This window comes from Myotis davidii, unplaced genomic scaffold (assembly GCF_000327345.1).
Source record: "Myotis davidii unplaced genomic scaffold, ASM32734v1 scaffold78, whole genome shotgun sequence".
Classification (NCBI taxonomy): Eukaryota; Metazoa; Chordata; class Mammalia; order Chiroptera; family Vespertilionidae; genus Myotis; species Myotis davidii.
The window spans coordinates 2,103,202-2,118,394 of record NW_006290305.1 but is presented as its reverse complement, the minus strand read 5'-3'; the positions used below and the strand labels follow the sequence as shown (position 1 = coordinate 2,118,394).

At 46.5% G+C, this 15,193-nt stretch overlaps 1 protein-coding gene across 3 annotated transcripts in view; it reads left to right on the top strand.

The window, feature by feature from the left end:
• LDLRAD4 (low density lipoprotein receptor class A domain containing 4) overlaps nt 1–15,193 on the top strand; it is a 338,556-nt gene that overhangs the window by 298,168 nt on the left and 25,195 nt on the right. Inside the window, exon 1 of one of the 3 annotated variants that reach the window (XM_015563578.1) lies at nt 9,260–9,469. The exons of the other annotated variants lie outside the window; for them this stretch is intronic. The gene's annotated coding sequence lies outside the window, so the exon portion shown is untranslated. Of the gene's footprint in view, nt 1–9,259; nt 9,470–15,193 lie in introns of those variants that run through there. 3 annotated transcript variants of the gene reach the window in all.

Below are 15,193 nucleotides of genomic sequence, written 5' to 3'. Positions count from 1 at the left end.
TTGCAACCTGGGAGAATGGTGGACTTTCGTCTCAAAGACCATCCCTGCTTCCCGCTCAAGCCTGCTGTTCTTATAAAGCCCTCTGCTGCTAGCTTTTGGCGTGCCATGCCAGGGTCCTATCCAGTCACCTTTCTAGCTTTTGGCATGCTCAGTGTAAGAACCTTCCCCTGTACCACCTTGGCCAATGGGGAGACTCCCTGGCACTCCAACGGACTGTCTCTGGTAGTGGGGAAGCAGGGAGCTGCAGGAAGCCTGGAGGTGCTACAGCCTTCAGCCCACTTCCCACACTGGACACTGCCACCACACATGCTGGGTAGCCAGTTGGAGTCTGAGAGGCAGACCTGGATCCCAGAATGCCCCAGACCTCTGCACAGCCCCTGTGTAGCCCGCACCTCTGAAGTGGCCAGCCAGGCCTATGCTCCAACTAAAGGTCACCTAAGGTGACACTAACACAACATCTATTCTGCTGCCCATGAATCAAGGGCTGATTTCAATTTTAAAGCTTTATTATTTAAGAAACTAGAGGCCTGGTGCATGACATTTGTGCACTGGGGGTTGAGAGGGTCCCTCAGCTTGGCCTGCACCTTTTTGTAGTCCAGGACCCCTCAGGGGATGTCCGCTTAAGCCAGCAGTCAGACATCCCTCTTACAGTCTGGGGCTCTCACAGTCCAGGACCCCTTGCTCCTTACCGCCCATCTGCAGCAAAGGCTGGAGAGGCTCCCAGCACCGCCACTGCGCTTGCCAGCCTTGAGCCTGGCTTCTGGCTGAGCGGTGCTCACCCAGTGGGAGCACACTGACCACCAGGGGGCAGCTCCTGCGTTGAGCGTCTACCCCCTGATGGTCAGTGCATGGCATAGCAACTGGTCATTCCGCTGTTCGGTCGATTTGCATATTAGGGTTCTATTATGTAGGATACATTTTGTAAGGCTATCATTGCCTCCCAGAGTACTAAGTGATAATAGACAATTTTTAAAAGTTTTTCTGTAAGGTATATTTCGAGAAAAATATTGTAAAGACGTTGACAATATTACCATTCTGGCTCTTTAAATTTTAAAAATTCAGTTTTATTTGTATAACCAAGATTAAGTGAGTTTGTGCCAGAAACCCATTCTTCCTGTGGAAACTCTGAAGATTTTTATTATTGCCACTCTATTTTGATATATTTTATTGCTTTCCTAATTTGGATGTTTTTGTTGAAAATAACAGACTTGATTAAGGTCACTTTTAATCAAAACAAAACCACATTTCTCCTTATCCACATAAAAGGCCCTCTCAGGCCTTTGGAGCAGTGGGTGCTTGCTATCCTAACTATTTTGGTTTCTGCCTGTTTCATGGTGGCATGATGTTCTCATAAAGCTCACTTTATCTTCATTATCTTGGTAATCACAGGCCTGGTATGTGCACCTAAATTCTTCATGTTTCCATGTGGTGATTTCATTGCCTATGTAGATTGATTCCTCGTTTAAACAAAGAAATATGACTGACATCAAAGTGTATTTAAAAATTATCTTTTAGCCCTAGCCCATTTGGATCAGTGGCTAGAGCCTCTGCCTGTGGATGGAAGGGTCCCAGGTTCAATTGCAGCCAAAGGCACATGCCAGGGTTGCAGGCTCAATCCCCAGTAGGGGGCGTGCAGGAGGCAGCCAGTCAATGATTCTCATCATTGATGTTTCTAGCTCTCTCTTCCTCTCTGAAATCAATAAAAATATATTAAAAAATAAAAATAAAAATTATCTTTTAGTTTCAATACTTTTTCAATTCACAAATGAATAAGATATTAAACAGCAATTTCTTCAGGCACATTATAATGTTTAGTATTAGGATAGGTTCGTGAATCCCTACACCAAAAAGGACATTTTGAGTGAAAGAAAAGTAAGTGTTATGGACACAATAAATTAGAAATAGAAAACAAAAAGGAAGGGGTGCTTTTTTTCTGGAAAACTCTGATTTTTATGAATATTTACATTTATTTTTACTTACCTTTTTATACAGTACAGAGCCAGCCGCTTCATCTGTTCGGAGCCTATGAAAAGGAAAGTCATAAAAGACAATAGCCCTCATTTCCAGGGATAGGTTTCGTTTAACGTAAAGGAGAATTGCCTAGTGCTTCAGTTGTTAAGTTTGCTTCCAAGTGTCTTCCCTGCGATGGGGAGGACTTCCTTCTCCGCTGGTGGAGTTAAGTGGGCTCAGTGCACTTCTAGCCTTTCCAGGAGCCTTGGTCTCAGAGAAGGAATTCATTTCTTGAATCCTTTAAATGGAGCTTATGCAGGGTGGGGCAGAAGTAGGTTTAGAGTTGTGAGTAGGTGAAACACAGAGTTAATTCTTGTGTTATTATTTATTAATTATTGTATTATTTTCCATATTAACAACTGTAAACTTACTTTTGCCCCACCCTTAGATCAAGGTCCTTCCAAAAATAGGATTTGGCTAAGGGGTCATCTCTGGACCAGCCACGTTTAGAGTTAGCCTGACTAACAGATAGTAGATTCTGAAGTGAGACTTCCTGGTTCAAGTTCTGGCACTGCCACTAACTAGCTGTGTGACATAGGGCAAGTTACATAACCTCTCTGTGCCTCCGTTTCCTCCTCTGTAAGACTGGGGTAATAGCTAGTGCTCATCTCATATGTTAGTTGTAAGGCTCAATTAAATGAGTACTTGCTTTGGAGTGCTGCCTGGCACATAGTAAGTGCTATGTGTTAGCTATTATTATTGTTATCATTTGGGTTAAGTGTCCCTGCTGTGTGCTCCTAGAGGACCCCATACATTTATTCATTTATTCATTCACCTGCTCTGTGCTGAGCACTGCCGGGCACTGCACTAAGTCACATCAGTCTCACTGTGTCACTAGCTAGTGCTCAGGACATGAACTGGAGACGTCAGGGACAAGGACAGTTCCTGGTTTTCTTTGTATCCCCTGTCCCCTCACAGTGAGTGGCACATAGTAAGTGCTCAGCTCTAAACACTGACATAAATGAGAATTCGCTTCATGTTTCCAAAGGCGACCTGGTACCGGAGAGCAGTGATTCTTCTGTTTAAAGCATATATGTGCTAGACTAGTCTTAAAGTGCCAGAGATTAAACCGAGTCTAGTTATATAGCTCTGGCGTGGTTTTGGATTAACTTGGATGTTTCCAGTGCTTGCCTTAGCCTGTGCTCTAATCCACTAACAACACCCTCGCATGTGCTGTGACTTTATCTCATTCTGAGGAAATGAATGCTTTTGAGAAAGCCAGGAATCTGCAGGTCTTAGAATTAACTGGACACATCCGAGAATGTGTAGGCAAGACAGAGAGAAGCTCCAGAGATGACAGTGTGGCCCTTCGTCCGGAGTCAGGCCGTCCAGGAAATGCGTGTGATGGCAGGGACCACTGTCTATCCGTCTTCAGGAATAACGATCAGTGCCGTTGCCGTTGAGTCATGTCGGAACCACACACCGACTGCGGATGCCACATGTGTGCCATGTACTGTTTGTGCGCAAAAAGGCACAGTGTTTGCAGATCTGATGTCAGTGTGGCTCCCATATCTCAAGGGGCAGTTACAGTTTTTAAGGAATCAAGACCTGGGAGTAGAATAGTAGTGTCTAGGATCTGAGTTAAAACATCTGAGCCTTGTTTTTTAGGATCTACCCAGAAATAGGATGACTGGTGAAGGATATTCAGCCTTACAGCTTTTGGATGAAATCAAGAAATGTACTATATTTGAAAAGCAGAATAAAATATTTTTCTGAGTCACCGCATTGAATATTTTAAATATTAAAATACTTAGTATGATTTATATAGAATATGTGTATATGTCACCTGACTTGCAGAGGGCCTAGCGTAGATCACCTCCACGACTCCTTCAAGAGCTTCCCCTCGCTGATGTGTCAGTTATGTGAATAGCCTTGTTGGTAGGGAAGACAGTTTGGGGTGCCGGCAGCTGACTACCGGCAGAACACATGCACCAGGAGTGGAACACTGTTTCCAGAACTCTCCAGTGCCAGGACTCTACTCTCCTTTCATCTGGCTCTCTCAGGGAGCAGGGAGGCCAGGGAGGACATGAGGGAGTCGGGCCAGGTTCATAGCGGTGGACCAATGGCATCTTCATAATTCTGTCTTTAGGAAGAGTCTGCTCATAGCACTTGAGTTTTTCCCCAAAAGGTAAAATTAGAATTCTTTCTTAACATATGGTATCCAGAGTTCCTGAGGGACTTCTGGAGATTTTATAAAGAATGCCAACTATCCTAGAAATTGTATTCTGGTACCAGAGCCTCTGTTAGCATAGGTTGGTTGGCTTTGCCATTCTCATGAGCCCTGAGAGCACTGTCAACCCCTACCGCCTCTCCTACAGGGAGTGGATGGATCCGGAACAGCCCGCCAGCACAGGTGGGAAGACAGCAAGCAGCACCTGTCCTGTGTGGGACTGGGCCCTGCCCTCAGCCCAGAAGGGCTGCATTATGATTTTACACACAGGTGCACACAAGCACTTGCATGCTGAGCACCATTTGTTAAAAGTCGTTATTGAGTAGCAGTCACTCTGGTTCAAAACCAGAGCCCTGGATTCCAGTCTCGTTTCCTCCGTGTGATGTGCAGAAGACACAAACTGTCGGAGCCCCCGGTTTGCTCATTTAGTCCAAATGAGGAGTTTGGACGAAGTTTCAGAAGATGCTTTGATGTGCAAATGAGTCACCTAGGGGTTTTGTTCAAAGGCAGGCTCTGGTTTAGTAGGGCTGGGCACAGGCCCCTGCCTTTCTAACCAGCTCCTGGGCGACAGTGCTGCTTTTGGTCCGTGGACCACCCTTGGAGCAGCAAGGGTTATATGTGCTCTTCATTTTATCCTCCTAATCACCTTCTGATGTGGGTATGCTTAGCCTCATTTTAAAGATGAGAAAACAGGGGTTTAGCTCAAGCTGACATAGTCAGATAGCCGGACGAGAGCCCAAACTTGGGTCCAACTGGCCCCTGAATGTAGCCGCTATAAAAATGTTATACTGCCTTTCATTTTCTTCTGGGACCTGGAAGAGTAGCTGCAGTTTTAAAAGGTGGATAACCCACGTATTAGGAGCAGCTTAGCCATTATGAAAATCTATATTGCCATAAATGCAGAATCACATGTAATTCTTTTTTCCATTAGAGGAAAAAATACTGTAGCAGCATGGATAATGCATAAGGTAAACTTCAAAGTCTGTTGTTAATACAGGATTATTGTTGCATATTAGGAACCTATTTCAAGGCTATTTGATTTAAACTAATTTATTTAATACACTTTTAATTCACCTTCTCTTGCTAGCTCCATCGTGTCTCATATTTTATATTTGCTGACCTTTGTACAGAATGATGGGGAATCGAGTACTGCGGTTGGATCACGTGCAGAGCATTCAGGTTTCTACATAAGAACCTCTCTGTGTTAAAATCTTTAAGCACCAAGAATACATTATAAAATTATTCTATGCTGTAGACTAATGTCCACAAACATCAAACGAACTATTACTGTGTTTTGAGTATGCAGGAGCACAAAGTGTGTGTTCTTTTAAAATCCTCGTGACTTTAAGCATAGCAGCCTTCCTTAAAATATACTGTTGTGTTTTCTAAAGGCCAAATTCCAGGGCTTAATTTTTATGTGGAAAATTTCATCTCAGAGCAGAATTTTATAGCACAGTCATAAACCTCAAAGAATGAGAATTTGTAATGGACAGGGCCATCAATTCTTAACAGGAGTCACATTAACAGGCATAAGAGACATATAAAACGGCTCTGAGAGCCTCTGGCAACACGTGAAGATACAGAGTCTTTAACATGGATTTGCAAGTTAGTTCCTAAAAGGAATCAGGCAATCAGGCCAACATTATCCAAATAAGTTCATATCAATCAGCTAACATCCTCTGGTTAGCTTCAGGTGATTTGAGTTTGTTGGCTGTCAGATAATTAATTCAGAGTTCACGGCCCACTGAGCAGAGTGATGGGTGGGTGGGTAGGCGCTTCTGAGTCAGACTGCCCAGGGTTCTGACTCCCAGCCGCCTCTGAGCAGCCACATGACCTTGGACAAAACATCCTCTCTGAGGCTCAGCTCCCTCCCTATAAAGTGGGAATAAGAAAATGTGTTTCTCAGGGTTGTATGAAGATAAAGGATATATGATGGTACTCGAAAGTGTCTAGAACGGAACTGTAGTTCTTTGTAAATGTTTTTACATGCTAATTTTATGCTGTGTAACCATTGTAAAGGTATTCCAGACTCTCCACATGGTCTGTTTCTATAGAAAAACTCTGTTTTGACTGGGATACCTGGTGACGGTGGGAGAATGGGGTGGGTGGGTGGACAGCAGGGCATGACTGAGAAGCCCACGGTGATTCAGTCAGAGGACTGGGCCAGGCTAGATGCTAACTCAGGTTGTATGTGACAGAGAAAGATTCTGGTAGAGCAGAGCACCCCTTTATCACCCAGAGATTTTTTTCGGAAGCTAATGAGCTCTGAGTAGCCCCAGAGCTAACATCCCTGCCCTGTGCTGCCTCTCTTGGCCATTCAGGACCCGGGCGCTTCCAGCCACCTCAGCTTCTCATAGTCAGATCTGGGCTGGAAGCCAATCCTTAGAGCTGGTTCAGTTCCTTAAATAAGATACTTTCTACAGATGGAACCTAAGACGAGTTCAACTCTACAGTAAATGCTTGTCTGTCGGATTACATGGAAGGTCTAATATATTTCCTCCTGAAGACTGTGACCACTTAGTAAATATTTATCCGATGAAGTAATGAACTGAGACCTTTATATAGGAAACCTGGAAGATGTTGGGAGAGTGAGCCTGTGAAGGCAGAGGCTCTGGAGGTCCTTGTTGCTATCAACAGACCCTTGTGCAAATATCTGTCTTAGTTACCCTCCCTTGCACCTTTCCCCAGGCCTCTGCCGTCGTACACAGGGAAACCTCGCACAGCTTGGGGACATTTATTAACGACACCAAACTTACATTAGTAAAATCAGCCATCAGGGTACTCCTTTTAAAGATGCACATTTAAAGACAAGGAGGAAAGATTTCTTGAATGCACATGGTTTTTTACACTTTCCTACTTGTACGTTTTTGTTCAGCAGACTTATTTCTTCTCACGCCCTTCTCCTGTGCATGCTGCCATTTTCCCTGAAGTAGGGGGACAGAAATATTGGCACTTATTTAAAAGGCCCCCGTGATCCACATATCCTCGTGAGCAGCTAGAATAAGATGTTTAGGGGGCTGGGAGAAGGTGGAAGAGGGTGTCGGGGGAAGCAGGGTGACGGACAGAGACTTGACCTGAGGTGTGAACACACAATACAGTGTACGGATGATGTGTGTGGAATTGTGCACCTGAAACCTGTATAATTTTGTTAACCAGTGTCATCCCAATAAATTCAATAGGAAGGGGAAAACATAATATGTTTGTCATGAGTTTCTTCCCAAAGCATTCTCCTCAGGCTGGTGCTTAAAAGGGAATAGGAACGAAATTAAAACCACCACTTGGTGACGTAGCCCCACAGCCCTTCATTGAATGAGGGAAAATGGTGTAGTGCCGAGTTAACCAAGCAGCAGGCAGACACGCGTGACACACAGCCCCGTGGCTCTGATGGACACTCACCTCTGCCCCGAGAACTACACAACACATGCCAGCCAGCCTGCTGCGAGGTGTGGGCAGTGTTTTGAAAAGAAGGTGTCATCCATAAAGCCAAAGACTTTTAAAGTGACTTTTAAAAACAGATTAAATGCTGAGCATGATTAAGCAGAATGAACAAGGAGCTTAATTAAGACCGATTTCCCATAACCCAAATGCCCAGTGGATGAGGAAGCTAGCCAAACAAAATAAATGTGTAAGGCAGAGTGGAATATCCTGCAGCCATTAAAAATGAAAAATATCTTGATTTTTTTAATCCATGAAATTTGCATTTTAAATAATAGTCCCCAAAGAGGACTATTTGCCACCATGTGAAAATGCTAATATGTCTATTAGCAAATGACAGACCCGCATGACAGTCATATGCAATCTTGTGAATACCCCTCTCAAAGGACCTGATTCCAGAGTGATCTTATCACCACGATTAAACTGCCCAGAAACTGCCATTCCCGCACAGCGGGGACCCAGGGCTGCAGGACCAGGGAGAGCCCAGGAGGCCCCGCTCCCAGGAGGAGCGGCTCTCAGTGCTTTCTGAGGCCAGCTCTCCTCGAGGAGGGTTCCCTGAGCTGGGTGGCCAAGCCCCAGCCCAGTCGCTGGAGCTTGCCCTCTTCTTTCACCCGGTGACGTGACTCTGAGAGTCTGGGAAAAGTATAACATAAGAGAGGGGAGTTACATTTTAAATATGGAAACGGCTCCAGAAAAATCAGGCTGTCTTGATTGGCACATGCAAATGTATACAACTGCTAATTTTCCTGCTTAAATCCCCGTCTTTTATCCACATGAAATCTTGGGGAAATCTTCTTGATGATTCTTTTGTTCCTTTCCTGCCCCCCTCCCCCCAACTCACCCCCGTAATTAGAACATGAGAGAGCGGTGTCTTCTCGCCAACCTGAAGACCAGAGGTGACATCAGGCCCAGCCGCTCTCCTTGGCCCCAGGTGACAGACAGCAGGGACCAGCTGCTGACGTAACTGTTCTTGTTTCTAATGCTGGCAGTAACCAACAGTTTAGTTTTGCTTTGACAACTCCTCCTACAGCCAAAACTATTGTTATGGTCCACATCATTGCTATTTACCCTAAATAAGGAAAAACAAAGGCTATTCTGGTCACAGAGCAGTGCTTGTGGCTGGGGTTATTTGCAATATTCCCGTGGCATGCTGCCCTTTTCTCTGAGGCCACAGCAGGACTTTTTCGGTACAGTGCGGTGACAGACACCGAGCCTGCTCTGAAGTCTCTGCACACAGCCCAGGGCATCAGAATGCGCTGGAGATGTTTTATGCACACATGAACCGAACTGGTTAGACCTCCGGGGGGAAAGAGGCTGAGCTTGCACAAAATGAACCAGGAAAAAGCGCCCTCCTGAGATATGGCTCTGCTTTAGTGTTTGAATTGCCTTTTCTCATTACCTGAGATTGTTTTTCTGCAATTTCTGAACCTTGTAAACTAAAATTGCACAGGAAGATTGAGAGTCCTGACTGTAGAGGATTCTCTGGGGAATATTTGTACTACCATGCATGGAGACATAATGATGACGAGAGAGAGAGAGAGAGAGAGAGAGAGAGAGAGAGAGAGAGAGAGAAGCAGGGGGAGAGAAACTGTGAGTGTTTCCTGCTGTGGGTATGGCTTTGCCAGTTGCCAGTGCAGAGCATAGCTGCAGGAGCCACGCACGCTGCTCCCATCAGTTAGAGACTCTGGGGAGAAGAGGACCCAGAGGACAGCCCACAGCTCGGCTCCTGCCGTGAGGGACACGGCATGCGCTCTGAGCCCGGACGGACGTGCTCTTGAGGCTGGATTCACAGCAGAAAAGCATGAGTAGCTAAGCGTCCCTGCCTGTTTACACATGCTGCCGCATGCTGCCTCGGTAAGCTCTCCCCCCCTCCCCCATTTCTTCAACTCTGAAAGCCTCTAGCAGAAATCATGGGGAGAAATAGTGAATTGAGATTTGTAGATTTCCCCTTTCTCTCTTCTCTGGTTTGATATTTGCCTGTTAAAAAGATTACTGGACGTAATTGAACCAGAAGATGATTTGTCTAGCAGCATTCCACTCATCTGTGTGTGTTACATGTCCCGTCTGAGGCCACGCACAAGAAATGCAACTAATAATTGCTGTGTGTGGCTGTTTAAAACCCTGGGTGTTCAGATGCTCTCAGGAGTTCAGACCCTGGACTTGTTATCTGCTCTGTGACACCAGCGGCTTCCTGCTGCAGAGCTCCCGGTTTCTGTGGATGGCAGTTGATAATTGGTAGCCACAGTCTGCGGTCAGAGCCACAGCATTTGAGTCTAGCACCTGGGCTGGGCCCCGCTGATACAACACACACACACACACACACACACACATCTCGCTGGCTATAACTGCACCTCTGAGCTGCCTGGAGAGGAGATTGTCTGAGGCTGAAGGGATGCTTTGAACTGGGGGGGGCAGCATCACGGTTGGACTCTCCCTTGCAAAGGACTCGATTATGTCCAGTGACCACCTGAGCAACAGCACACTGAAGGAGGCCCCGTTTAAAGACCTGTTCTTGAAAAGAGGTACACTTCCAAAGGCCAGGTGTGGGTGCTGCCTGCTCTCAGGGGCTGGTTGTGGTTGTTCTTGGAGTTTAGTCTGAGGATAGAATTGAGAAAAGAAGTTTGTTTCTCCCTAAGTGGTGGTGGGGGTCGGGGTGGGGGTGGGTCTGTCAGCTCTGAGAACACTTCGGGGCTCGACTCTCTTTAGGAAGATGTATTTTAGGCGTTTTCATTTTTTTCCTCCTCTATAATCATTTTGTTTATGTTGGAGATGTTGTGCATAAATACATAGGTTTCTTGCTTTGGAGTTTGGGGTTCTCAAGTGCTCTGTGAGTGAGGTTGAAACCTCCCCTGGATATTGTTACTCATTCGTGGGTGCTTTGTTTTCACCCTGAGTCACTAAAAACAGCATTTTAAAGAAAAGATGCATTCCTCAGGATGTGGGTGATTCCCTGGGTAGTTTCGCAGGCACCAGGGCAGTAACAGTAGATGTTAGGAAAGACCTGTGACTCTGAGAGGGAGACAGACAGACTGACTGCTGGCCAGGGAGCACTCGCAACCCACTGCTCTCAACTGTGAACAAGACAGTTACTGGTGCAGCTGTTATTTTCTGAGACACTTTTCTAATTTAATAATGTGGGACTGGGTGAGGGTGGACTTCAGATGAATTATATAGAGGAAATTATGGTTTTACCCAGGTATCTCTTCCCATTTATAGCCTGGCAGAGGGATAGACTTTTCAAAGGTCCTAATTGCTCTTGCTGCTCTGCTGTGTTTTCAGAAAATCCTGCCAGTTATCTTTGATTGGAACATATTTAGCTAAATTTCTTTGTGAAGAGATCACGAAACTCTAGATTCTGAAATGCATAGTGGAAAGTTGTGTTGGATGAGTGCTTAGACCTCAGTAAATTAAAAAGATGTTATTCTAGCCAGATGGACTCACAGTATCTGCATTCTGGGGATTAAATGGTCAATCTGATTGTCTCTCACGACTACCTGCTTGCCAATGCCATCAAAGGCACCTGGCCTTGGACCGGAGTCCGGCAGATGTGCCCGGGCCATACCTTGCCCTCCGAGGGCCCTGTGCCATTTATGCTCTGCTTTCATCTCTCCCCTACAGATCATAGGAACATCCCCACTTTCATTATCATGCAAAACGTTCATTATAAATATGTGACTATCAGTAGGATTCCATACACAGGTAACTTGTAGCAGACCCAGGCTCTTTCCAGGGACAGTTCACGCCGCCTAAAGGAAGCAGCAATCGTTGAATAATTGTTACAGAATATGAAAACTTTTGCAAAACTTTTCTACTAAAGTCATCAGTAAACGTTTAGTGGAATATGGTTCTGCGCTAGACACCGTTCAAATATGACTTGGTCCTTGGGGCCTCTTCCTTCAGGGATTTCTTCCTCAGTTACCTGTAACGAGCACCGGCCTGTGCCAGGTGCCTGCTACCTGCTGAGGATGTACAGAACAGGATGCTGTCCCGGGGCTCACTTCCTGGGGGAGGAAGATCGGAAAATGGGCACCAACAAGACAGTGATAAGTGCTGTGCCAGGGTTCAGATGCATGCAGGGGAGCCCCCCAGGGGTAGAGAGCCCATCAGCAAGGAGTTAGGAGAGACGTTCTAAGGAAGCTAGTGCTGGGAGTGACCCAAATCTGGCTACTTCCAAATCTGGATGGCTCTCTTCCCCTCCTGTTGTTCTGCTTGTTGTAGGATAGATCAAAGTAGCCAACCCACCCTGAGGAAAAGAAGGTTCAGAATACAGGGTGGGGCAAAAGGAGGCTTATTTTACAGTTGCTCATGTAGAAAATAATACAATAATTAATAAATAATAATACAAGAGTAAACTCTGTTTCACGTACTCACAACCTACTTTTGCCCCACCCTGCATATAATATAATCATTACGATTACAGCTCTTACTCTTTTGCCTTCTGACCTTCAAGCTGTGAAGTTATTCTTATAACACAGGCTGAATTCCCCCCACTCAACCAATGAGTGTGAATTTTCATTCAACCATTAAAGTCTCCAAGAGTATTTTTATACTAACAGTTCACAAACTTGAGACAATTATAGTCTATGTGGATCCCAACTCCTGCCCCCACCCATCTTCCTGCCCCCACCGCCCAGTCTCTGTAGGATTCAGGAAAGAATCCACTAGCCTTTAGGAACGTTCAGCACTTTAAAAAGTGTCACAGAGCCATAAATAAAGAGTAAGACACCCCCAGGCTGTCATCTTCTCACCACACCCATCTCTGCCCAGGAAGACAGAGAGGAAGGCAATGCAGGCATCCATTCACTCTGCCTGAGCCACGGTGGGGGCCTAGGAGAGCTCTGGAGAGAGGGGCTGCCTGGATGGTGCGCTATCCCTGGCAGCTGGCCTACCCCCGCCCCCTCCCGCTGAGTGGTCTCAGTGTTTCCAGGATATGCTGGCACTTGGGGGGAGTGAGGGGCAGTACCTCATGGGGACGGCCAGGGTGGCAGATGGACCCCTGGGATGCTGTGCAGGGATGTGGAGAGCAGTCGGCGCTGTCATCATATTCTGCATTGCAACTTTTCTGATGCTGCCAGGTGCTTGCTTGGCTTGGTGGAAGGAGGGGGCTGTTGGGAGGACCAGAACCTCCCGTTATAGGGTCAGAAAGGGCATAACTTATGTATCTGAAACTTAAAAATAATCACACGTTTAGAAAGTAGGACTTCTGTGAAGGATGCTATATTCATGGAGGAAAGACCAAGTGGAAGATGGTGTTAACCAGACCACAAATAGAAATGAGTGTTATATTAGGAACCTAAGGTGGTAGAACCACACTTCCCCCAAAGTTCTTTAAAAATAGTACAGACGCTCATGCCTCTCGTATGAGTCAGTGCAGCTCTTCGCTGAACCAGGGAATAGACCCACGGGCCTCACACAGCCCCCGGTTTCTGTAATTCTCCGCTGCGCATCTTGGAACCTCTCGGAGATGTTTCTATAAAAACACAGAGATGCCATCATCACTGTTGTCACTGTCACCGGTTTACGGTAATTATGTAAGGTGGTGTGATGCCTTCCTGTACATTTAAGGATAGATTTATTATAAAGTTTCTGGCGTTTGGGTGGCACTGACTCATCCATTGCAACGTCATGAGCTGTATAGCCCCATGAAAAGAGGGAGAGTGTGAAAATTTGACTTTGGCCTCCAATTCTCTCCTTGCGTGGCCTGCTTTTTGACGTTCTTCTGTTGATATCAGTAGCTATTGAAATCAAGGAAAACTGACTCAGTGGGCTGTGGTCAGAATCCCTATTGGGCATATGACATTTTGGAAACCCCAAAGTATCCCTGTTATTCTCTCAGAACTCTACCATTCCTATAAGTTTTTTTAAACTTTATTAAGTTCATTGAAATTCATTCTCCTCTTAACCTCCCCTTTCCATCTCGTTCCCTAAAACCAAAGCTGGAATAGGGTCTTGAAGGGAGAGGCTATCGGCATTTTTCCTTTCTGTGCACCATTGCACATAGCCTTTGCCCTTAACATGAACATAGACAACATCTAGAAGGGCCAGACGTCGGCAGACCAGGGGGAGGAAGGGCAGCAAGGCCCAAGTGTAGTGGACAGACTGCAGCTCCACAGGGTGGGGCGCATGGTTTCTCCGGAGCAGTAGCGTGCATGCACCTGTCTGATAATATGCCTTTCCGGGCCTTGTCCAGAGAGTTCCCTGTGGGGTGGGTAACAGGCCTCACTGCACCTTCTGCTGCCCTGTGCACAGCCTTGCATCCTGGGCCTTCAAGCCTGGAGCACATGGAAGAGAAATGGGTACAAGCTGGGAGGGTGTGTGTGTGTGTGTGTGTGTGTGTGTGTGTGTGTGGGTGTGGGGGGGGGTGTGTGTGGGAGTGTGGCATTGACCCTCACGCTCTGGCCACCTGAAACTTCTCCCCCTTCCCAGATTGTACATGCTTTTGCTTTTCGCAGGAAGTGGAGAGGGTTTGGCCCGCCTGAGTCCTGACTGTGTACAGGGCGCTGCTGGGTGAGGTCCCTGGAGCCCTGGACATGTCTGTGGTTGAGATCAGAAACACAGAAATCTTGAAACTGGAGACTTTGAAGAACGGGTGTGCTGAATTTCATCTGATACATTCAGAGGTGGGAATGCAGGGTTGTTGAGGGTTTTTTTAAATATAAAATTTCTTTTACTTGTCCTATGAAAGTTATTTTCTTGAGAAGATGTAAAATTAGGCCTTTGGCAACAGGGTCATATTGGGCGCTGGCAAAACACTTTGGGGTCCTGACTGCCTCTGAGCAGTCTCCATGTAGGGGTGGGGGACTTGGAGGGAAGGTTCAGGAATGGCAAAAGGAGAGACAAGGATCACCAATCACAGTTATTGCAAAATGTATAGACAGAGGGGAGGAGGGCAGCTGGGTTTGTGGGTCTACAGCCCGCTCCCCCATCTGCCCTTCCCATCTGCCATCCAGGCTGTGGATGTCCTGTGGTGGTATGGTCTTGACTGAATTTGCTCTTTGTGATGCATTTTTTCAGTAGAATCTTCCTGTTTGGAGTGAAAGAGGGTGTGGGAGGACAGGCATGGGCGTTGCTTGTATTCCCCTCGTGAGCTAGAGTAAGGTCTTGAAGGGAGAGGGTATTGGTAGCACAAGACTCTGGGGTCCAGAAGTCATCAAGCTTGCTTCCTAGAACCCTCTCTCTGCACGAATTCTCACTTTAAGAATCCTCTGACCCCTCTTAGGGGAGTCTTTGTAGCCCCAAAGAGAGTAAAAGCTTCATTTTCCAGTTGTTCGTGTTCAAGAAAAGTCTGTCTTCATTGACTGATGTGGCCCAGAGTTCAAAGCAAAGGTCTGCTGCTCATTGGATGGGGGCTGCAAGGCTCTAGTGGGGCTCCGTGCCCGGGAGCTTCACAGTGTCGCATGGGTCCCCGACGTTGGGGCTTCAGGGAGTGCCACAGGTGACCTTGACATGGAGCCAGGGGTCAGATCGCTGCTGCTGCGCTTGCTGCTGCTTCTGTGCCTGTGGAGGACGTGGTTGTTAGGACAGTGGCCTGTGGGACCTGGGCCAGTCCTGCAGGAAGAGCTGCCTCTCACGCTGGCC